The 24056-nt window shown below is 35.1% G+C and overlaps 1 long non-coding RNA gene across 2 annotated transcripts; it reads left to right on the top strand.

The window, feature by feature from the left end:
* The first annotated feature begins 5779 nt into the window (after positions 1–5779).
* LOC132219987 (uncharacterized) lies at positions 5780–23559 on the top strand. Of its 2 annotated transcripts, XR_009449659.1 has the most exons (4): positions 5780–6103; positions 12237–12327; positions 18616–18683; positions 19210–23559. It is a non-coding gene; the product is annotated as an uncharacterized LOC132219987 (long non-coding RNA). The 2 variants fall into 2 exon arrangements; XR_009449658.1 differs by lacking the exons at positions 18616–18683; positions 19210–23559 and adding an exon at positions 13174–13435 and having other exon boundaries at positions 5786–6103.
* The last annotated feature ends 497 nt before the right edge of the window (positions 23560–24056 follow it).

Genomic DNA, 24056 nt, shown 5'->3' with positions numbered 1-24056 from the left:
TCATTTCTTCTCTGAATTATTGAGAAATACCTATTTTACCTTAAATTTTGTGAATTTCTCTTTTTCTTGTTGTTTGTCTTTAAATTCAATATATACCGCAAGTGTTGGTGATAGAAATGCCATCAAGTTTCATTTATATAGAGATTAAAAACTAAAGAAAATCGTAATATTTATTAACTTGGGAGATGGTTGGAGATAAATCTGCCGACACTGTATGTGTAAATCCTTCCATGTTCACTTTGTGTTTCAGAAGCAAAAGCAAACGACACATTTTTTTTCCTGGAAAATGACACCTCTGACAGGTGAAATTAACACCACCTCTCCCATTCAATTCACAAGCGCTTGCTGCATAGAGAGCTAAGTATAGGCCCCAGTGCTACATGCAGGCGACACACAGATGCATAAATAGGGCAGAGTCCCTGTGTCCATGGAGTGCATATCGGGCGGGAGCTCTGAGTGGACCATGGTGAGGCACAGTGTGGGACCTACTATGTGGTTCACTGAAGGGTATATTCACTTTACAAGGTATGCAATTTTTACTATTCATTAAAAGTATGTTTCTGTTTACAAATGAACCAAAAAGGCAATTATTTTGAAATCTGATCTAAACGTATGTGTGGATACATCCTAAATGTTCCAATTTCTGATTCCTTAAATATATATTCATAAAACACAAATAGTGAATTCTACTACCTTAGGCTTTTTAAGCTTAGAAGATTATATAAAGTTCTGCTTTTCTTTTTAAAATTTGGATATTAATAGAGGCCGCTCAGAATGAGGAAATGAAAGAATTGGCTGTTGAGAATTCTAAAAATTTTAGGTTTTCCATAAACAAACAAACAAACAAACAAAACCATGTAACTGTAATGTTTTTAAGAACTTTGAAGTGTTTCATTGTCTTGAATTATTTAAAGGCTATTGGCAATAGTGATACCAAGACATTCTTGAGTCTGGTTTTGAATTTAACAGTTCGTAAGGGAAAAGCCATTTAGAATCGAATGGACCTAAATCCATGCCTTTTATTAATAATGATGGAAGTAATGAAATACTGAAATATATGACCATAAGAAGATATTACATGGCATTTCCTGGGTTTTCCACACCTGAGAAAATACTTTAAAATAAATAACTGTTTTGTTCAAATTAGAGCCAAACATATCTTCAGGTTTTAAGCTGCCTACAGTCATTCCACATTCTCAATGAGTAATGTTTAACATTTGAACCCAAAACAGTGCGGCACGAGTAATTAAAGGCTTAAGTTAAATACATAGACAGTCATTTAAATTTAGATCTGCAATAACATTTACTATTATTCTCTGAGGCTTTCACTGCTTGACAGAAGCAAAGTACTCTGGGATTAATTTCAAGAAATGGTGCCAACTGTGCCGCAATTTGCTGTAATTAAGACATGAAAGAACACTAAATATTCAGATTAAAGGAAGCATGATGGAGCATGATAGAGAGTCAAGGTGTGGCAAGGAGCCAGAAAACAAACAAACAAACAAAAAAAAATTGCAACAAAAATGAAAACCACCCAGGCAGGAATACCTACCATACTGATGGATATGAAAATAGCACCAGGAATGCTTAGTGAGTTTTCTTTTGAAGAAGCACATTCATTTATTAATTTAGTCTCCCATTCTATTTCGTGTCTTTCCTCACGCAGATTTAAAGCGGAGACACGGTGTGTTAGAAAGATAATAAGATTGAAGAAGAAAGTGACAAACATGGTGTTCCCCCGAAGCTAATTAGCTGAGGTGGTGTGGGGAAGTCACCAGGGGATCATAATTACCTTTACGGGGAGGGATTTTCCTGTAGGTCATATTAGGCCAGTTTGCTTTGGAGCCGAATGAAAGCGTTCTACAGGTGGTACCTCAAAGAGATTAAATGCACTTTTTGTATTCATTAAATTCCTCTTTACATTTTAAAGAGAAAGAATTCATTTGGAGCCTACTCGTCTCCTTTTTAATTCCCCGGGAATCATGGGAAATGTTTTCTTTAGCCTTTGAACTTTCATCTATTGATTAACGCTGCATTTAGGCTAATGGGGAGTCTTCCTTCCAACTGACTTCTTCTTCTCCTTTTTTTTTTTTGAAAGAAAGTCCCTTTAAGGTTTTGATCCCAGAAAAGATGTGGATACTTGACCCAGTTGCTAATGAGGGGCTGTATAATCTCCAGGATCCTCCAGCCCAAAATAGCAGGACGCACTCTAAAAAGTGCACCATGAAAGGCACTGGTGGAATGCTGCTTGCCTTCACAGGCTGCTGCCAAGGCTGGGGCTTTCTGAGGAGGCAGAGGCTGGCCCCCTGCAGGCACGTGCAGCCAGCAGAGCCACAGTGGGTGCGGTGAGGCAGCTTGAAAGTGAGGTCAAGAGACAGAGAGCAAGTGTCCGGGATGTGCAGGGAGGGTGGAGGGGGAAGAGCAGGCCCAGTCCTCGGGGGGACACCTGCAGACTCCGCAGAGAGCGCCTCTGTGCCAGGGACCAGCTCACCCAAAGCGTGCTCTTCACCAGAATGGGAATCAGGCTGTGCCTGACAGATGGGAGTTTCACGTGAGGGAGCTGCGAGGAGAGGCTCAAAAGAGGAAGCGTGGCTCTTTCCAGGCTGCGAGGTAGGCGCTGTGAGGAGTCGGTGTCTTAGGAGAGCCACACAAACAGATCTGAGCTGTTGCCACGCACAGAAATCTCCACGGAAAATGTAGAATGTCTTTTGGATACAGGCGGTACCACCTTAGCTCTTTCCCTGATGTTGCAAATCTTCACTTGGGGAAAAAATGAAAAAAGAAAGAAAAAGCTTGGGGGAAATGGGCTTATGGTGCAGTGCTCTCTTAAAGAGTTCAAATTGATCATCACTCTAGAATTTGACCATTCCAGCTAAAAGAGTAGTTGAAGACACATCAAAGTATTTCACAGACACTAGCATTTACCTAATTTAGCTATAATAGAAGCAATATAATTTATTTCACGGAGTCCATAAATAATCAATATTGCTTATAATCTGTGCTACCTGATATTCAGGTGACACTGAATCTCTGCAAAGTCCACGTTTGTTAAGGTTTTCTTTCCCATATAAACAAACACTATGAGCCCTGGCCATTATTATTATTACTATTCCCTTTGAGCTATTGTTTGGCTAGACTTTGTGGTGTGATAATACTTTTGTGAACTAAAACATTAGCGGTGTCACTGGGTCCCTAATAGACAGCCTTTGTCAACCCCTTAATTTTTCCTCCCACCATTCACAACATTGGTAGATACGTGTCTCTGGACAAAAACCCCCAGAGGTCTCCTGCAAATTCTTTTTCAATACAACCAGATCATTGCAGATAATTGTATTACACAGTGTATCGATCCCAAATCGTTGTGCACCGGAAACATCTGAAAAAACATGATTATAGCTTTCTGTTTATTGTTCGTACATCATATAAGCAGGCTTTTGTGTGAATCACCTGTAAAAAAGGCAAGGTGGAAACATCAGAGAAATTACCTCTTTACAAGAATCTATTGATCACTTTAAATCAAAGAAGTATGTTTGACATAAGATTACCTGGCAGTTTGAACATTAGGTACACTATGTTATAGCCTGGGGCAGTTGTAAGTCTGACAAAGGGATTGTAAATAAAGCATGCAGCTGTGAGCGCCTCTGGCTTGGGATCAACTCAGGCTCAAGTCCAAGGCATAGGTAAACTCGAAATAATTTACCCCTTTTTAACCAGCATATAATGAATTAAAGTAGACTCTTAGGAGAACCGAGAGGCATAAATCTCTTAGGCATTTGGAAATGGCAAACTTCACAGAAAATTCACTTCCTGTAGAGTTGATAAGAGGTATTTTATGTGTGGGTGCCCAAGTTGACTAAAGTAGTCTTGAAGTCAGTCTATTGGTACAAGCAGATTCTTAAAAAAAAAAAAAAAATTTCCTGACACATTCTCGTATCTATAATTATCTGTATGTGGCCTGATTGCTCAAAGTCCTTTTGAGCTTAACAACCACTAACCTCTCAATTTCAATGTCTGAAAATTCTCCTTAAAACTAGTTTTAAAAGTTTTGGTGTAGTTTTACTTTTTTCAAAAGAAATATATATTGTGAAAGGTTAAAAAATCATATAAAGTGAAAGCATGCACTTAAGCTATTCATGCAACTATATTAAAACTGCTGAAAACATATCACTGTAAAGATATTTTTTTCATTTAATTGCATTTTCTTATTGGTCAAGAGCAGGGACTGCTCTAGTGCCTTTACATATTTTTTAAGCTTGAAGAATATTTTTCTTTAATTTTGAAAGTAAACTTGTAGTGAATTCTTGATTGGATTTCCTCCCCCACTCCCACAGTGTTGGACATGTATTGAAATTATTAAACATTTAACTCATTTGTTCAGAGAGAATTCAATGTCTTTGGAATTTAATAAAGATGAGCTCTGGGTGATGCATTCTTCCTTGTTAAATATTTAGCTGTTTGCATTAGCTCTGTGGTTTCCTAAGGCACAAATTTGAACTGTTAATGTATAGCATGCTTAAGCTATAAAAGTAGTAGGTGCTATGATTTCTTCTGGGGCAAAAGTGGTCATTTTGAACACTTGCAAGAAAACAATGCAGACATGCATGCACATATTTAGAAAATATAAGCACTCAGTTGCTCAGAATCTATAAAGGAGAAACTGAGAATCAGGTTTTCTTAGATCTGAGTTATAAGGGAGACATCATTCAACTTCAAAGATGAGTGATAGATGCAGAATATTTATATAGAGTATCTTTTTTATGAGGTTGCTGGTAAAAGATATCTCTGATGTAAGATGGTAATACCTTACTTTCCAACTTTATTGAAACTTAATATAAACACCAGATTTTAGACATGAAATGAGAATCATTAACAGGGAAGATTATCTTTTTATAAAAATATAGCCTTCTCCATTTCTATTTATATGGGCCAGGGGATTCTAAAAGTATTTTTTCCCCTTCATTTAAGACTGCAAGATTAAAATGACAGATTTTCATAAAACACCATTATATTCAATGCAATAGATTATACATCCAGTTAAATTTCAAATTACCTTGAAAAAAAAGCACTGTATACCATCATATGTATAAATATATATCCAAACATATGATTAAAAACTAAAATAAAAACCTGATAACACTTACATTTGATGGTCTATATTTGAGGCAATACATAAAACCCCCATATAAACACTTTTATAAAAGGGAAGTATTTGAACAAAATGTACAGATATATGTCTCTAGAAATACGGTCAACAAAGAACAAAGGAAAAATGTCTTTGTCTTAAATCACTTATTTTTTGAGAGCTTGAAGCATACTGCCTAAGACTTCTTTGGTCTAATGAAAGAGTGCCACCTATTGGATGACCTTGAAAAAGAGCTTAAATTTCATAAATTTACTCATGAAAGTAAATCAGTGGCAAGCCATCATTTTGACATAATTTATAACATATCAGTCTTTGTGTATGTGGATATATGTGTGTGTGTGTGTGTATACACACACACACATATATATGTGTGTGTATGTATACACACACACATACATATCTGAGATCTATGCTAAAGAAAAAACATGAATGCTATATACTGACATTATTCTTTTATAAATGTAGGAGCAGAAGTCTCACAAATAAGCTCACTCAATGTTGTCTGATTAGACATCTAATTGTCGAATTTAAATGTTTTATAAACTTGAGATTACTGCTCTGCATCTTGTATTCCTTCATACATACCTTTGTTTACTTGGACTTTAAATGAAGGGAACTGAAAATTGAATGCATGAGCTTGTATTTTGACAAGAAGGATCTGTTTAAATCTTTGTCAAAGTTGCATTGCATACAATTTAAACCCAAAAAAAGGGGGAAAAAATACATGCTCTTGGCTTTTTAAAAGGCAATGTTCTTGTTTTATCTTTCAGCCCAAGAACTTGCCAGTCAAGATGAAAAACTTCTTCTAATGGAATCCAGCTTGAAAGCTACTCCAGAGTAGCTAACTGAGCAAAGAGCAGAAACAGTTCGCCAAGAACAGAACAGTAGAAAACCCCAGGCAGAGCTGAAGACAGTGACAGAAAGGATTATTGCCTCCGAAGAAGAAAAAAATGATTGCAAGTGAGTTGTTTTTGAGTATTTCAGAAAGTTTTACTTTACGTACTGAAATCAAGTCAGTCCTTGTGACTTTAGTGGCTAAATATTTAACTCTCCGTGTCTTGCAAAAGGTTATGTGTAAATGTGCTAGCTTGTTCAAGGAATTGTTGGTTCCAAAACAGATAAACTTTAGATTTGCAACATTTCTTAACTGAAATGGCACATGTTGAAACTTGTAACTGTCGTATTCCAGATTCTAAATAATGAGGTGGCAGCCAGCTTTCTCGTTAACTATCGAGAAAGGCTCAAGGTAGGAGCAAGAGAAAGAATACAGCGTCTCCGCAGCCTCTATCTGCCATGGTCTTCTCGTCCTCTTTCTGGAGTCCAAAGGTTACACATGGCTCTTGTTGCCTTTCTTTTTGTTCAAGTAGCAGCTCTAAACAAGACGCTATTAAACTGAGAGACACTTAGAGTAGAATTTTTGGTCAGACTATTGAGGCACGTAAGGAACTATGAAGAAGAGTAATAAAGATCTATGCTGTTTTCAAAGGTTCCTGAAAACTGTTCTTAGTGAAGCACCTTGTATTAAACCTGTTTTCATCTAAGTCTTTATGTAATTATTATACCTGATCCGATGTTTTCAGATTTTATCATTTGCTTTTCAAATAAACATAATATGGTTTCATTTTTGAGTGCTCTGATAAAGTACTCTATCCTCTCTGATTTTTGCTTGATTTTTTTAGTCTGTTTTTTAAAAAATAATTATGAAAGTAGCATAACCCAGATGAATCAATCTCCCTGCTTCTCTCTCTCTCTCTCTCTCTCTCTCTCTCTCTCTCTCTCTCTCTCTATTTATTAAAAATTACACTTACCGAACTTTGGTTATATTGAGTAATCACAGTTAAATAAAGCACACCATTTAAACTTTTCCCCCCTGTCACTCATCTCTTTGAACACAATCCTGAGGCCAAAATTAAAATGTGCATTTGATATTAACTGATCTTTGGAAGCCAGCTTCTAAACTTACATTACTTACTGCACATTTTGATATATCTATCAATAGGATTTCAAAATATTATGTGTGATGAACATAAGTAAAATTCTTTTGTGATTTATAGTTTGTAATGTTAAAAGTAAAATATTTGAAATTGTTCATGAGGAATTTATTTCTGTGTTTTAATCTAATGATTTAATATTATAAGACACTAAAATAATTACACAATCTAGGGTGACATTTTACATGCTTCTAAATAAAATTAAACACTCAGATACACTCTGTTTGCAATTAATGTTCCTTTAGTCAGCTGCCAGAATTCAGACAACGAAAAAAACAGATTTAACAAATATTAAAAGGTAGAAATTTGTACCAAGGATTAAAAGCATATTGGGCACGTTTCTTTTGGAATGGCTATGGTATTGTAGTATTGTTAGAAGTACTATTGTCTTTTTTAAAAGCTTAATTATATTAGAAAATAATGTTTAAGGTATATTTAGAGAACAAAAAATACATAAAAATGGTTTTGAACACTAATATAAAACTAATGATAGTGTTTGATGTTAACTTAATGTTATTAAAATAAGGCCATCATTTTTTTCCTACAGTTAAACATCACTAGAAAGGTACATTATTCTGTATACCCACAAAAAATATCATCTTTGATCTAAAAACTGGCATGTAATGACCTGCTTTGAACCTTAAATTTTATCAGTAAATAAACCAGTGACCCATCCAGTTAGATTACAATGAAAGCTCAAACTCAGTTTCTCTATGCTTGATCTAGATTCATCCGCTTTATTTTCCAATAAAGCTTGATCATGATAGTAAGTAGAATATTCTCTCTTAATGTGAAATTGAGAGCAAGGCATATACCTATCATGCGAGAGAGTAGTTAAAATAGTATCAGACTCAAAAAAATCTACTTACAATGGCTTTTAGCAATTAAATATCTTACAGGTCATAAAATTGTAAGTACAGGGTAGGCATAAGCATGTTAACAGTTGTAATACAAATGATATAATCATTAATCAATAATAATGTCAGAATAAACTGTTTTGCATACTCACAACTGTACACCTTCTCTTGCTCACCCATGTATTATTATGCCATGTTATAAGAAAATGTTATGGTTGAATTTTAAAGAGACGGATACATGATTATTATCAAAGCAATGATGGTGCCTTAGGAGAAACAGCTTCACCTTTAAAATGTAGCCTCAAATACCTGGTCACGGGATATGCTGGTACTAGGTACATGTGTTTTACCATGAAAAATATATAGCACTCTTTAAATGTGAAATAAAATCAAAGACTTTTGGCCTGGCAACCCAAAGGTTGGTTTATTTATTTACATTTTTCCCCACTCAATCGACAGGTGGCATGGATTGATTAAATTTACCAATTGATTCAGGACTGGGCAGTGCCAGACCTCATGGCGTGCATCACTCAGAAGAAAGAAAAGGCACTTTGGGTGTCACAGACATGACAGCCTTGTAGTGAGTTCCGCTAGCCCACCACACCCTCATTTGGAAAAGTCTTGGAATTTGATGCAGGGACGCAGAGGGAAATGTATGGAGCATAAAGTTGAGGTCAAAGGCTTGAGGGGTTCTGGAGTTGAGAATCTAGAATTACACAAATTTTTCTGCCAAGAACAGAGGATCTCACTAGAACAAAATGTTCTGGGACTTTTTTTAAAAAAAATTATTTCTGGAATTACACATTTTTTATTTTACACACAAAAAAATTGAAAAATCTGAAACCTGATTTTTAAAATGTGGGACTAAACCATAAAAATAATAACATGAATATATATTTTAAGGGATCTGATAGAATCTGAGATGTACACCAGGGTCCTGCATTTATCTTTGTGCCTAAGTGACTTTGTGATAAGTAATTATCTCAGGATAATTTTCTTTATTCATTACTTTGGAATAGTCATTCAGAACTAGCTAGGTTCTTATGCCAGTAAAATCTAGGTTAAGTCATGTATTAACTAAATAAAGAAACAGTTAAAAAAAGAAGCACACAAAAAACTGGCAACCAAAAGCAAGATTGTTTTTAACATTAAAATATGACCCATAAGTTATTGGTTCCATAAAGCGCAATTTTTAAAGAACACGAAGGCTTGAGATTTAATTTCCCCCCTCCTCTTTTTGAACTAAATGTAGAGAACACACGCCATATACTCAGTATAAGCCTGTTACACTTGAAAGATTTGTTCTGAATGTCCAGTGGGAACCTGGAAATCGTAATAATTTGTAGTATCGATTGAGCGAAGCTATGCAGCTGCGGCCTCCGGTGAATAGACAGGAATAGACATTTTATTGATTAACTTTTACAGTCATATTTTCAAGACTCCGCTGCAACATAATTTTCACTTCCCAGCTTTGTGTTGCTGCATCATGAAACTTGAATTCTTCTCTCTTAACATTTACCCACTTGAGGAAAAAAGTATGGACATGTCTGGCCAGGGTTGTGATCTACAGAGATGCAAAACTTTCTGGAAAAGGATTTCTCTGAAATGCTATTCGACCACAAACAGTAGGAAGGAACTAACTGCTCATAAGAGGTTTTGGAAATATCATTATGGAAACTATTTGGTAATTAAATTTCTTCATATTTTCCTCATTCTGTTCATGTTCAGGAACCTTAATTTTCCTATCCTCACTTCATGCAGGTAACTATGAAAATGCATTATCTTGTGATGGGCTGTTTTTATTCATTTATACTTTACATCATTCAATGCGAGCAGGAGAAAATTATTGTAATAATAATCTGTAATATAGTCTGAAATGAAAGGTATTAAATACTAAATAATTTTGGCCAATAAGTTAAAAGTATGAAAATGTAAATATGTATATGTATATGTATTAAATATATGTGATATATCTCTAGTCCTGTGAGAGTTTTAAACAATTGTCTAGGTAAAAAATGTAATTGCACAGGTGAGCATATTGCAAATATTCTGTGTATAATCATATGTTTATGTACCTCAAGTTTTTTACTGCTTGAATGTTTTGGGCACTGAAGCAAACTGTAGATCTTATATTCTAGTATACATAACTGGAAAATATTTCACTGTAATTTTATTCTAGAGCTGGTAACAGATATATTTAGACTTGGATTGGATTTGAAAATGGGAAATTTTTAAAAAACAATGATATCAATTCCTTTTATTAAAATCACACCTGCATTTCTTTTATTTATGACTTTGAAAAATTTAATGTTAGAATCAATTGATTTAAAGATAAAATTCAGGAGCTTCATGTGACTACACCAGCCCAGAAGATATGATATATGATTAAACTAGATAAGAAATCTAGCAACAAGTTTTAATGGTTATATAATTCATAGTCCATAAACTTTATGCCTTAAATAGTGACTTTTAGAAGTTTATTTTTATTCTAAAATCATTGGTTCTTAAATTCATAGATTTGATTTTAAAAGTATTCACAGCATTTCATATTTCTAATTTATTTCTCTTAATCCAAAATAAAAAAGTGGAGTAAAACATTCAGTTTTAGTAGTGGGGGTGAAACTGATAAACTTTTCTCATTACACACATTGAATATTAATTTTTTATGATAGCCAACAGGTTTATAGTTTGTTTTTTATTGATTTATAAAGATACACATATTTAGAATTTTACTTTATTTTATGGAGTGCTAATTTATTTTATAAAAAGTGATACAAGCACATTTATGTGCAAAATATATGTGTAGCAAGCACTTGTTGAACTTCCACAGTTATCACAATCAATATAGCATATTAATGTGTGTCAAGATTTTTCAGTTATTTAAATATATGTAACTATGTTTTTCTTCTAATGGTCTTTTATTTATAATGCAAAGGTGTTTGAATAAAATACCTAGTAATTAAGCCTTTCCTTTTTCATATTATAGGAATGAATAAAATAATGCATAAAAATACAGGGTATTTTTAAAATATGTGTAGATCTTAGAAGATTCTCGTCTGTATAATAAAGTATGTGTTTAAACTTATTTACCTAAATAAGGAATGCAATTAAGACAGATCAAGTAATAAACATAAAAAAGAAAAAAGTCTGAATTGAGATTGATTTCAACGTAATCCTGTAGAGGAATCCCCACGTATTGATCAATGTTAAAGCCCGTGCATAGCACTTAGAAAGATAAAGTAAGCAAGGTCAGATAATCAAAGCATTTAAATAGTAAAAACAGCAACTGCCACTGTAGACTGCTAAAATAAATCCATAATACAAATTGCTTTGGCAAAAAGTGGATGAGCAGCTGATCTTCCTATCGAACTCGGATACTGTTCAGTGACCACACTGGGAAAAGGATTGGGAGAAAGGCCTTAGAGATCAATATTGAGTGAGATGTAGCACGGCTTCATCTTCAGCAGGAAAGCATTGCAGGAGTGAGAGTACAGACATCTTCAGGAGATGTCATCGAGTGGAGACTGTGTCACACAGTTAGAAAATGCTCTCTGTGACTGATATGGCCACACAGTCACAGAAATGCTTCCTTAACTGTTTCAAGAAATTGTTTAAAGGGGGTTTCAAATAACTCTCAGATTTGAAAGTATAGAAAGTTGATGCTATGCCAAAAAGGTGGAACAACTACTTACCAAAGTAAATTCATATATCTATAAATATGTTCTACATAAATCCATGTCTCTAATGAATATTTGGTATATCAAATACTCATGTGATGGTCTTCCCCGGTCCTATATAGAGGTATAAAATTTAATAGCAGAATAGGGGATAGAAGAATGATGTTTGGATTTCATGGAAATGACGTCCTCTTGTTGTGGGTCCCTTTTTAAAACTGGTTGCAACTTGGGGAGTCCTATTTTTAATGAGTGTTTGAATTCTACTGGCTAATTATATTCTTGGCTCTAGTGAACTCCAATGGGAGTTTTCAGTATGTAGATCTATGATCAGCAGAATTAGGTTTGACATAATTAACTGCTTCTTTTATTTACTTCTTAACTACTTTTGTTATAAAATTTGAATTTAACTTTTACTTAATGAGACATCTTCATGGCTATGATGACGTTTTGTGGAAAGTAGAACAGGATTGAGTGTGAGGACATGCCGTTATATTGTATTATGGAATAAAGTGGTTCTTCAGTCAAAATGGACAATAATACAGTTGACATATTCTCTCCCTTGTCTCAGGTTCCCATAGGTGTCATCCTTATGCCATTCTCTCTTTGGAAAGCTTCTAAATTCATCATCATGTTCATCACATGGGTAGCATTATGTCTTGGTAAGTACAACAATAGGATTTTCTATGCATATTTTTCCTCCAGGTAGTTTTCATGGACTATAACCATAGTCTTCTAACATTTGAATGTAGTATTCAGAGCTTTGCAGCAGTACTGCGAAATCTTTATTTACTAAAACCATTCAGTATCGAACCTCTCAATTAAGTTACATAAAGAACTGAATGATTTTAATTGTTTTTCTTCCAAAATAGAGAACTAAAATGAAGACGGGGTTACATTTAACACAGAATGTTCATATCAAAATGAAGTATTAAAATCAGACTCCAGGCTTAAAAGTTGCATAACGAAGACTTAGTGTTTTTCCATTCCTTTCTTACCATAATGAATAGTTATTTACAACTATTGTAGCTTCCTGTTTGCTGTATGAATTGCTGATAGCAGCGGTTTTAATGGTAAAATTGTGAAACAATATTCATAGTTGTCAGAAAAAGGTCATTCTATTTGCATTCATTAGGAGCCTGGAGGACGGTGCAATGTGCATTTCCTTTGAGATGTTGTAGCTATTGATTTATACACAGCTGTAGGAAAAATTAATTAGGATTATATTTCACTTATTACTGCAGGCTGTGTAATAAGAAAGAAAAACATTTTTTTTTGTTGGAAAGTTGAACAGAAAAACCTAAATGGAATCATTGTTTCTTAACTCACAACTACTTGATCATATGATTTTTCTTTTATAATCTGGTTAGAGGCTTAGTGCATTCATAGAAATTTAATTAGCACTTTGAAAGAAATGTTTTAGTACACATCCCATAATAATAATGATAATGCAAATTAAGCAAAAGACACATTTCCCCCTTGCTAATTGAAACTTTCCTTTCTCTCAGCTAAATCAAAGTGGATTTATCTACTGTGAGTTTGAAGGTTTGGGGAAGCTTTGGCCAACAGAGTTAAATCAAAAAACCAAAGAGGGACCAAGATCAGGTGCATTCTCCAGGTGAAGAAACAGATTCCAGAATAAGAGTTTTAGGTGGAAAACAACGAGAGAGAAGTTCACTTAGTTTTGCATTTTCAGTCTCAGAAACTTGATAATTAAGTTCTTCTGTGAATTTAATATTTCAAATAAACTGGAATGTGTTACACTGACAATACTCTCAGTGTGATAATACTAGCTTTTGGTTTATAAAAACATATTTGGCTTCTTTCAATGAACACTATGTATATTCTTAGTGGAAAAATATTGAATTCAGTTCTCCACGTTGTTCCTATGTGACACATGTTTGAAATTAATCAAATTGTAGTCACTTCTAATTAATAGCAGAGAATAATTTTTGAAATGGGGCAGAACCAGATGACAAAGGATAGTTTGTATGTGTTCATGACATACTTTATGAATGGAAACACATGTCTGTTGTGACATTTCTAACTTGAAAATGTTATTAACTCTCCTATTGTCTCTTAAATATGAAGCATTTTAAGAGAAACTTACTGCCTGGCTTATGGTGGACACTCAGGCGTAGTGTCAGCATTTAAGGGAAAACAAAATCAAAGAGAAGTCTTTTGATGCCCCTATAAAATCTATAACAAATGTCTTAAAATCCACTTCTGCTATTGGAAGTTCTTAGGTTTTATAAAAAGAGTTTATAAGAGGTCAGTGGCAACACTAAGTATAAATATGGGATTCTTCCTACATTTTACAGATTAAATATTGTCTATGAAATTAATGACTAGGATTAAAAATACATTACTTCCATACCCAAAACTTTTAACTTTCTTAGCTATGACCCTAAGGATCTATTCCTCAACGTACTGAGTAGAATATAAATCAAGTCACGTTCTGTCCTTTGCTTCTCTGCTTTAAATGCTGGGGCCCCTCAAAAGAAAGCAAAATTTCCCCAAATATTATGGAACTTTGCCTTCCAGGGTGATAATATTTTCCACCCTGGCACATTTTGTATTCTGTTGCAAAAATTATATGAGTTAATTATACTGAGATTCATTGCAAACCCTTGGCATTTTGTAGGGAGTCTAGCTTTTCCCAGTTTGTTTTCAGGATAGTGCTATGTTAGATTAATCATGAGGTAACTAAGAATTTTATAAAATCATGAATTCTAGGGCTCAGATTTTTGAATTGCTTTCTTAACTAAAACAGAAATGTATTTCTTAGGAACATTTGTTGCTTGAACTATATATTGGCCCACAATTAATTGAAAAGCTAAAAGCACTGTTTCTATAGGTTGTGAAGGACACACACACACACACACACACACACACAAAGAAACTAAGATGTGTTCCTTCACCATGAAATGCTAATAAGCTAGTGAGGTAAAAATTAATGGAAACAGATGTTCACAGAACTCAGTAATGTGTGATTTGTCCTTTAAAAATAAAGAAAACTTATTGTAGTACAAAAATAATTACTCCAGAAGGGGTAAAGAGGCAAGAATTGGTAACTATATTTTCCAAATGTGTCATATTGGAAGGGGTATTTTACATGAACAAGAAGACCAGGAAGCAAAAAGCACAATGAGAAAGGATATTTTTGCTCTAGAAAATGGTGAGCAATTTATTTTGTAGAGACTGGGTGTCTACAAGGCAGGTTGAAACCACATTGTCAGTGGTCTCTATGCTTGTTTTAGGAATGTAATGTGCTTAGAAGTAACAGGGAGATAATGAGGAGTGTTGGACACTCTAGTGCCCATGCTTACAGTCATGTTAGAGAAGCAATCGTCCGAATATCTCACTCTTTTCTCTTAACATTTCACCTGGCTCATTTCTAAGCATCTTGAAATATTGACATCTTGGGCCCAGCTCCTCCTGGGCCTGCCTCCTCCCACACTCAATCCAGATAGAGTTGATTTCTACATACCCTGTGCCTCCACAGCACCCATCCAAACTCCACCACAGCCTGCATCTACCCTTATTATACCTGTGGGTGTCACAGTAAAGGTCCATGCCCACCACTGGATAGCTTTGTGTGCGTTGCTATCTTCCTGGGCCATTGTCAGCACTGCCATATTTGAACTAATTTGGGTTAGCAAGAGAATGAACTTTGCTATGTTCCTGGTCCAATGCTTCTTCGGTCACCTAGGGAGGTATGCTGAGTTGCTGGCCTAGCTCTAGCATATACTGAGTGTATCAAAGAAAAAGTTAATTTTTATCAAAGTTTAGTACCAGTCTTAAACCTCTCACTATGTATTGCGTCAAGACTGAGAGAAATGGGTTTGGAAATGGAAGCTTTAGTGAAATACAATGAAGTGCTAGATTGTGGGGGAAGTAAAGAAATATATGTGTATTAAGCAAGAGGAGGTCACAGGTGGTGCTATGGTCTGAATGTTTGTCCCCAACCCAAATTCAGAGAAAAGACAACCGTGGGCAGACATGGTATAGGTGGGCCTCTTCCTCTTTGATGGCCCCACCTCCAGAACCATGAGAAATAAATTTCTGTCACTGATAAGCCACCCAGTTTATGGTGTTTTGTTACAGCAGCCCTAACAGACTAAAACAGGTGGAGAAAAATGAGAGAGATACGGCAGAGTGGTAGATGGAAAGTTGTGAGGAAGGATCATGTCCTTATGCAGCAGAGACTTGAATTGGAGGACAGACAGAAGATATGAAGCAAGTGGACATAGAGGATACTAGAATGAACATAGGCAATTGATAGGGAATCAGACAATTCAGCAACGATTATTACATGCAAAGGTGACTCTTAGCAGGGTCTCCTTTACATCTGAGAAACCATATGGGTGGGTGATAGGCAAGGATATAGAGACAATTTGAGGGCATTTCAGGAAAATAAGAATTGTTTTGGAAATAAAATCATCTGACAAAATGAGTATAGCAGGGGTTTAGAGAACAGCAAGAAGAGCTGGAGTTATCCCACCTGGTCAAGATATTTCTTACATGCACACATATATACTACATACAACCTACATACAACCACATGGTAGCATATTAGTCAGGGGACTAATACAATTGTAGAAATCAGAGGAAAATGAGTTAACAGTGAAAATAGTTCCATATATATTAACTTAACATTTAATAGAACTAAGACTCTATGATACTAAAAAAATTCTGGATATTCACCATTATAAATTTTCTCTAATATTCTTACGGGGTGAAATGACATTCACAAATATGTTTTCCAAATATATATTAACTCCAAATAGGATTTGGAAAAACCTTAAATGAAAACATAATTTAAAAAATAGAAATAAATGAATAGCAAAAAAAGAATAAGGCAAAATTAGGCAGAAAGCATTATTCTAGGAGGCACCAGCTTAGACAATCACTGACTTTGTGCACCTGACATCAGCAAATTCAAACTTGGGCTAAAATATGTGTTCCCGCTGATTCAATTAAGGATGCTAGGATTTTCCTTCAGAGAAGAGATCTGGTCAAGCCAGGAATGTTGAGGTGAGAAAGACTGAGAGAAAAGAATGGAGATCCACCTCCCCCCTCCCCTCATCGTGCTGGCAAAGGGGCTTCTTCTGACCTTGCTGTGGGGACCCATTGGGTTTTGGAAAAGAATAGTTATTTCACTGGCAAAAAGGGGAATAGAGATGCATTTTCAAAGGCCAGAATAACTGTCAAATCATCAACTTTCCTTATTGGGGAGAAAACGAGTAGGCAGGGCTTTTATTTCTCGAGGTTGCAATAAAACTGTGCTACCTTCATGGCCTCAAAGGCTGGGTGAGTGCCATCCTCTAAAAGCTTTGTTGGGACGCTTGCTTTTATTCTCAAGTTAAGCGCTGGAATAAATACATACTGCTTGGCCTAGATTTATCATCCATTTGATAAATTAGACAGGATGTCTGACCTAATACCTTATTAGGATAACTTTTTTTGTGAGAAACAGAAAGAAACTTGTGAATCCACTGTGTGGGGATGAGTGGATTCGTCATGACAGGTCCAGACACCACGTGAGCCTTTGTGGCAAAGGAAGACAATTTAGAAAGACAGTGCTTTCTACAGAAGAGATTTTACTTTTTTCCCTGATGGATCAGGAAGTCTAACCCAACTTTTAAAGTCAACTGTATACTTCCAGGTGCTCTAGAACTATGCCATAGTAAGGGGCCACTTACACAAGCATTTAAGAAGAAAGGAAGGAGCAAGGTTGAAAAAATTTGCATTGGGCACAAAAGGAAGAAAAGGAGGGAGCAAGGTTGAAAAAATTAAAGATGCCAACTTGCATCTGTATTGTATGGTCGCCTCATATACACACTGAATTTCAATTGTATTACCCTACTAGAAAATTAATATATTTCAGCTTGAAGGAGGTTCCATCCGCCTTTTTTTAATTATGAAAAAAATCAAAATAGATGAATTCTGTGACCTACCCCAGGCCTTGTGGTGCATGTGGGGTTAGACCATTGATTTTCTGATGAAGTTTCAATAATCTTCTATTTAGGAGTTATAGTAAATGAAATCTGAGTTTTATTAAAAAATATATTTATCAAAGGATTCTATATTTCATGGCACATGGTTTAATGTACATCTGAGCATTTAGGTTCAGTAGGTAAATAGCAAGAATGTGAAGTGGGACACAATCTTACCCTTAGGTGAATATTTCAAATATGTTATTCTGTGCTTGAGGTTAAAGTAAATTTTTGCTCATGCAAGAAATAAATTCTGCTTAGGTAAAATGTAAGGTCTGAATTCCCTTCTTATAATTAATAAGTAGCCTTGAGGAATCAGAATCGCTGAGTAGTATGGTAAAGCACTTGTTAATGGAGACACATTTACCCTAAGAAATACGTATTTTTGTCTGAAGTGAAAACCTCTTCAGCTAAATGGTATCACATAGACAATCTCACCCCCGCCAGCCCACGCTAAGTATCAGACCATGAGCTTGACTCTGCTCCACAGAAATGCTGCTTTGCACAAAAGAAGCTTTTTAGATGTCTAGGCGCCTATGTTCTAGCTGCATTTGACTAAAGCAGATAAAGGAACCAAGCACTCAGCCACTTAGATATGGAAGTAGACAAAAGATGAGCACATGCATTCTTTCAGTAGTAATACAGGAACTGTTCTTAAATGATTTCTGCTGGATGTCATTGTAAGCAATATGTCTGGTTAACTCCACATAAAATTCAGAATTATGAAAAAATACTTAAGATTAATATATTGAATATATTACTTGTTTTTTCTTAAAAATAATAGAGTACACACATCGTTGAGCCACATCGCATAAATGCATAATGGACTGTTGAGTCAGATAGAATTGAGTTTGAATCCTTATAAGCTATCACCACATTGAACAAATTACTTCACTTCCAAGACTCAGTATTTCTATCTGTAATTTTGAGAGAACCATGTCTTCCCCATAGGGATGTTCTGACAAGACAGACAATTTTGGAGAAGGTGTGCTGGACACAGTTGTGGTTCTCAACAATTGGTAAACATTATCAAACTAGAAACAGGTTCGTCTTTAGTCAGATAAAAGATGCTACAATTTTTTCAATGACAAAACTCCACCATTAACTATTGCGTTGGGACAGAATGGATACAAGATTAAACAAGTTAATGTGCTTAAAAATAGTGCCCTTATTTATATCTTGATAAATATATATATAAATTAGCCTCTAGCAATCCCCAAATGAAAATTATCTGGGGTGAGGGGGTGCTACTTTTAAGTGCACTTGGGTTACTGCCTGGAACCAGCTCTCGAGAAAAAATAACCAAAAACATTTTGTTTCAAGCCCAGCAGCATATTTGCAAAATAATTATTAGTCTCTTTAGAGGAAAAAAAAATCTGCTTCTCTTAGAATTGTCTAAAAGTATACCATTTAAGCTTATAGGCTCTTCAAATTTAGTATTTGCCAACTAGAGTAGATACAATTTTAACATAACCCTTGTAAGAAGAAAGCGATTGATTCATTGGCTGCTGACAAGAGTTCACATTCTTTTTGTTTTTCTCCGAGGATGCATCTGCTTCCTATTCGGAACGTGGTTCTACTTACAATCTAATTGTGCTACCCTACACTGCTCTATTATTTTCTGACTCTGAGCCTACATTTTAGGCCAATCATCGAAGAGGACAGGAAGACTTGGAAATTGAAGGCTACACGTAGACATACTCGTCTGGTTTCATATGTATATATGTCTGTGGAGCTGCTCCATATTGTGTAAGCATGCCGTCCTATTCTTTAGGCTTGTCCTCACAATTTCCTGGGATAGGTCAGAATTATTGTCTCCATATGAGGTGTGATATGTGTCATCTAATGATAAATGGTTGAATGATTTAAGTACTTATTTTGGCTTCAAACTGACTTTGCTCCTTTCACTGGGTCTCGGGCTATATAGTTAGGATATTTTGTCCAGATGTATAGATGGAGACTTTAAAGAAAACAAAAAAATCATTCAGACGCTACTAAGCTTAACTACTAAAATATCACTGTGAGTAGTGATTAAATGTGTATCCACGAAGTACTATAGTGAATGAGATAACAATGTAAAGCAACTATTACATATGTAAAAGCTAAATTCAAGTTCAGATCTCATCTTTTCCACATTGACTGAGTATATGTAAGTTTTGTTGTAATGTCATCCCATTCCCTAGAAAACCATCAATTTAGTAACATACACATGTATATATGCCATCGTCACTTGGAGTTAGGTGTACCTGGACTCTTGGAAGCAGCTGTATATTTAAGTTTGATGCATACAGCTGAAGTCTTTTGAGTTTCTTATTCTTCTCTCTAGAGATCAGATTGTTAATTAGGAACTTACCTAATCACTTCTGCTTAGCATAGGAAAACCTTACTGCAAAGGCTAGGACAAAAGATGGCTCCTACCTCACAACTAAATTAATGCGTATTCATCTTAAGGTGTAAAGCATAAAAGCCAAGATTATAAAAATTTAAAAAATATATTTTAAATATCCACTAGAAAATACTCAAGTTCAAGATAAACTTGTTGGCTTGTGGATCATAGAGAAAGATGTAGAATCTGAAATGAAACAAGTTATGGTTTTCTATGTCCTGAAATGCAGGGCCAAGAACATCTTATCAGGCTTAATGTAATTTGCAATAACATTGGTTTCTGGAAGAACCAAAAACTTTATGCAGTAAATTATAATATTTTTAATTGGGAGGAATATTAATGTAGAAGTAAAACAAAATTCTAAGTTGATATCAACAGAATAATTTATATTATCTTTTCTATACATCTTTGAAATTACTGATACATTTGTAAGTCAGAGATAGACCTAATTCAGGGAATCTTACATTAATTTCTGGGATCAAAGAGTGTCTTGAAGATTAAGCAAGCAGAATATTATGCCAATATCTTCTTCTAATACAGGTGGCTATCAAATTAAAGATTTGTTTTATGTTGGTTTCTATTTATTTTATTTTGCTTATAATTCCTATATAAATGTAAATATACCAAAATACATTTAAAGCCCTATCTAAAACCAGTAACTTTTTCTGAATTTAAAAACACAGTTATAATGATTAGTTATAAAAATAATATTTATTGTCAACAATCGCATACTAAGTAGTTCAGCAAATTCTTATTTCTAGAACAAAACAATCACTCACTACTTTTTCTTACATTGTCCTGAGATTCTGCTTTAAAGTGTCCCACAAGCACCCAGGCTTAAAGAGCAACCAACGTCTGTAGGATTTTTTGACAGGCTATATACTTCCTTAAGTCATAGATCTCATCTATGGAATAAAATGGTTCGACTAGATCACTTCTAACATCAGACCCCTGAGGCATGATCTGGCTCTAGGTCCATTAAGGGACTCTCTTTCCTGTGATTAATGCATATATTCATACTCTGTTGTTATTTTTTATCCAGTAGAAAATTTTATTTGGTATCCAAACACCAAATTTCATTTGGAAATGATAATGTGTGTATGCATGTAAGTGTGTGCATATGATCAAACAAAACCATATAAATGTCCCCCTGGAAGATCAAGATTAAAATGAATCTCATCTATTGCAAACTTCCAACACAGAATCCAGTATTTCCTCACTCTTGCACTTCTACTCTGGACAGCAATACCTATGAAGGCTGGACAGATCTCATTTATTAATTATTCATCTCTAGCTCACATCTCAAACTTCACCCACATACTCTTTATCGTTTCCCATAACACTTCCTAAAACCTACTATTAGTCTTTGAAATATCTATTAAAGGTCATCAGTTTCCAAAGTAATTGTGATTTAATTTCCCCTATTTTTTAAAAACATATTTTTTCATTGATTTCAGAGAGGAAGGGAGAGGGAGAGAGAGATGGAAATATCAATGATGAGAGAGAATCATTGATTGGCCGCTTCCTGCGTCCTCCCTACTGAGGATCAAGCCGGCAACCAGGCATGTGTTCTGTCTGTGAATTGAACTGTGACCTCCTGGTTCATAGGTTGATGCTCAACCACGGGGTCACATAGGCCTGGGTAACCCTCCCTATTAATAAACTCACACTGATGTATTAAAATAGATTTCTGGCATCATAATTGGGCAACTGTTTAATACCAAACATTGACCTCCATTTTATATTCCCTGTAATGATAATACCCTGGCATATTGACGTTTTATTCTGAATTTTCTATGCTAAAATATGAGATTCCAAAGTGACTGAAATGGTTTTCGTCAAGCACCTCCTGCCACATGAGGGAAATGGGATATGAACTGCTGCATAATTGAGTCTTGTGTGGCTTTTCTAGTCTGCCACACAATTCTGGAGTTATATTAAAGAAGAATATGATTTTGATCTTGAGCAAAGTACCCCAGAATTCCTGAGTCTATCCTTGGTATATCCACTCTGACCTTCAGAATTATACAAATGAAATAAACTAAGCCTTATTATTATCTAGGAAACCCAAACTGTGATGTGTCCTTAAGCTGGATATGTTGTTAAGGGAACACACTTTTCTTTTCAAAGCTAGAAGTCTAAATAATATTGCTCCTACGTGAAACCTGAACCCACAATGGGCCCCTCCAATGAGAGAACAGCCTATCTGCCGGTGTCATAAGGAATGGAAACAAAGGACAAACATCGGGTTTGCTCTTAGGCCTCATCCTGCCAGCACCTGCCACAAGGACTTGCAGGCTAGGATTGTTGCTCCTCATCCCCCTGTTGTGTGAAAAAGTCACAGTTCTTCACGTGGCAAGGAAAAGCAGACAGACGCTCCTCTTGCCCTGCTGCCGGGGCTGTGGCGGACAAGAAAGAAGTTGGTGCTTCCCAGCACGGAGTTCTCACTCACTCTGAAAACTCATCTCCTACCAACTACCATCAGTTTCCTCCAACTTCCTTAATTCCTGTAATTCCTTTCGTCCTTGGAAGGTGACAGTCCCTGCATAGTTGATGCTGACCAATTCCTAGACTTGGTTGTAGGGGTTTGTGGCAGGTGGAAGGAAAACAGGGGAATGTGAGAAATCTTGCACTTACCCTGGTGGTGAAAAGTATTGATTTATAATTTTAAAGTGAAAAAGTCTCAGTAGTTTTGATTTGTTTTATTAAATGGCAGATGATGTACTTATGAAAATACTGTATTGGTGGACTTAAAAGGCTATGATGTTGAATGGAATTTTCATTTGCTAGTTTTAAATAGGACTTTACCTAGTATACTAAAAATATAATTCACTCATAAATATAACAAACCTATCAATAAATGTTATTAGTAAGTTAAGACAAACGTATAAAATATAGAGAGACTTTTACTTCCTAATTAGATATGAAAATGTTAAAGGCCATCTAATTAACTTTGAAACTTGTTTCTAGAATGTTAAGAATAATTGAAGATTAAATTGAATAGTTTGACTATTTTTATCTTGTAAAAGTGAATGAATATTGATTTTCTTTAGAAATAAGTGGAAGAGGTTTTATTTTTGAGAAGAAAGGTAGATTTGCTTTTTTCTTGTGGTAAAAGTCACAAAACCCAAAATGTACCTCATAACAAATATTTGAGTGCATAATACAGTATAATGAACTATATGCACACTGTTGAACATCGGATCTTCAATCTGTTATATAGGCTCTTCATTTCTAAATTCTTTTGTTGAAAGTTCATGTAGCCTTAGGATTCTTTCACATTCTTCACATTTGTTCTTTGTATTCACCACCGTAATGTGGCTAAGACCTGGTACCAGGCCCCTGTGCTTGCATTCCAAGGCTCTCATTACTGCTGGGTAACTTGTATTCCAGTATTAAACGAAGACAGTGATTGTGTTGACTCCATAGGATTTTAATGAAGATCAAATAGGATAATGTGTGCAAAGTTATAGACAAGAACTTATAAATAATAAATAGGAGATATCTTACCAGGTCTATTGTTTTTAATAATACAGTCTAATGTAATGATAACTGCTGAATTCAAGCTCCAGACCAACATGATTCAAAATACTTTTCTATGAAGATGAAAATGTTATCCAGCTCTGCTCTCCAACATGGCAGCTATTATCTACATGTGGCTAGTAAAGTGTTGAAACATAGCTATTGTGATGAAAGAGCTGGGTTTTTAATTTTACTTAATATAAATTTAAACAGCCACATGAGGCCAGGGACTATTATATTGAATAGCACAGGACTGCCTCCTTATTTTCACTTTTTCCAAGACCTTAAGTTCTCAAAGTTATAACATGTCTAACATGCTACTTTTCTGAATTCCCTATTTCAGTTAATGGCATCACCGTTCACCAAAGCAACAACATTCAAATGCTATGTGATGTATTAGGATTCATTCTGAAATGAAAAGAGCATGACCTTTGAATCAAACACACCTGGCTCCAAATAGGGCATCTCCATTTCCTTGCCTTTT

This window comes from Myotis daubentonii, chromosome 17, assembly GCF_963259705.1.
Source record: "Myotis daubentonii chromosome 17, mMyoDau2.1, whole genome shotgun sequence".
Taxonomy (NCBI): Eukaryota; Metazoa; Chordata; class Mammalia; order Chiroptera; family Vespertilionidae; genus Myotis; species Myotis daubentonii.
The sequence above is the reverse complement of the archived record's forward strand: the minus strand, read 5'-3'. Positions and strand labels throughout refer to the sequence as shown.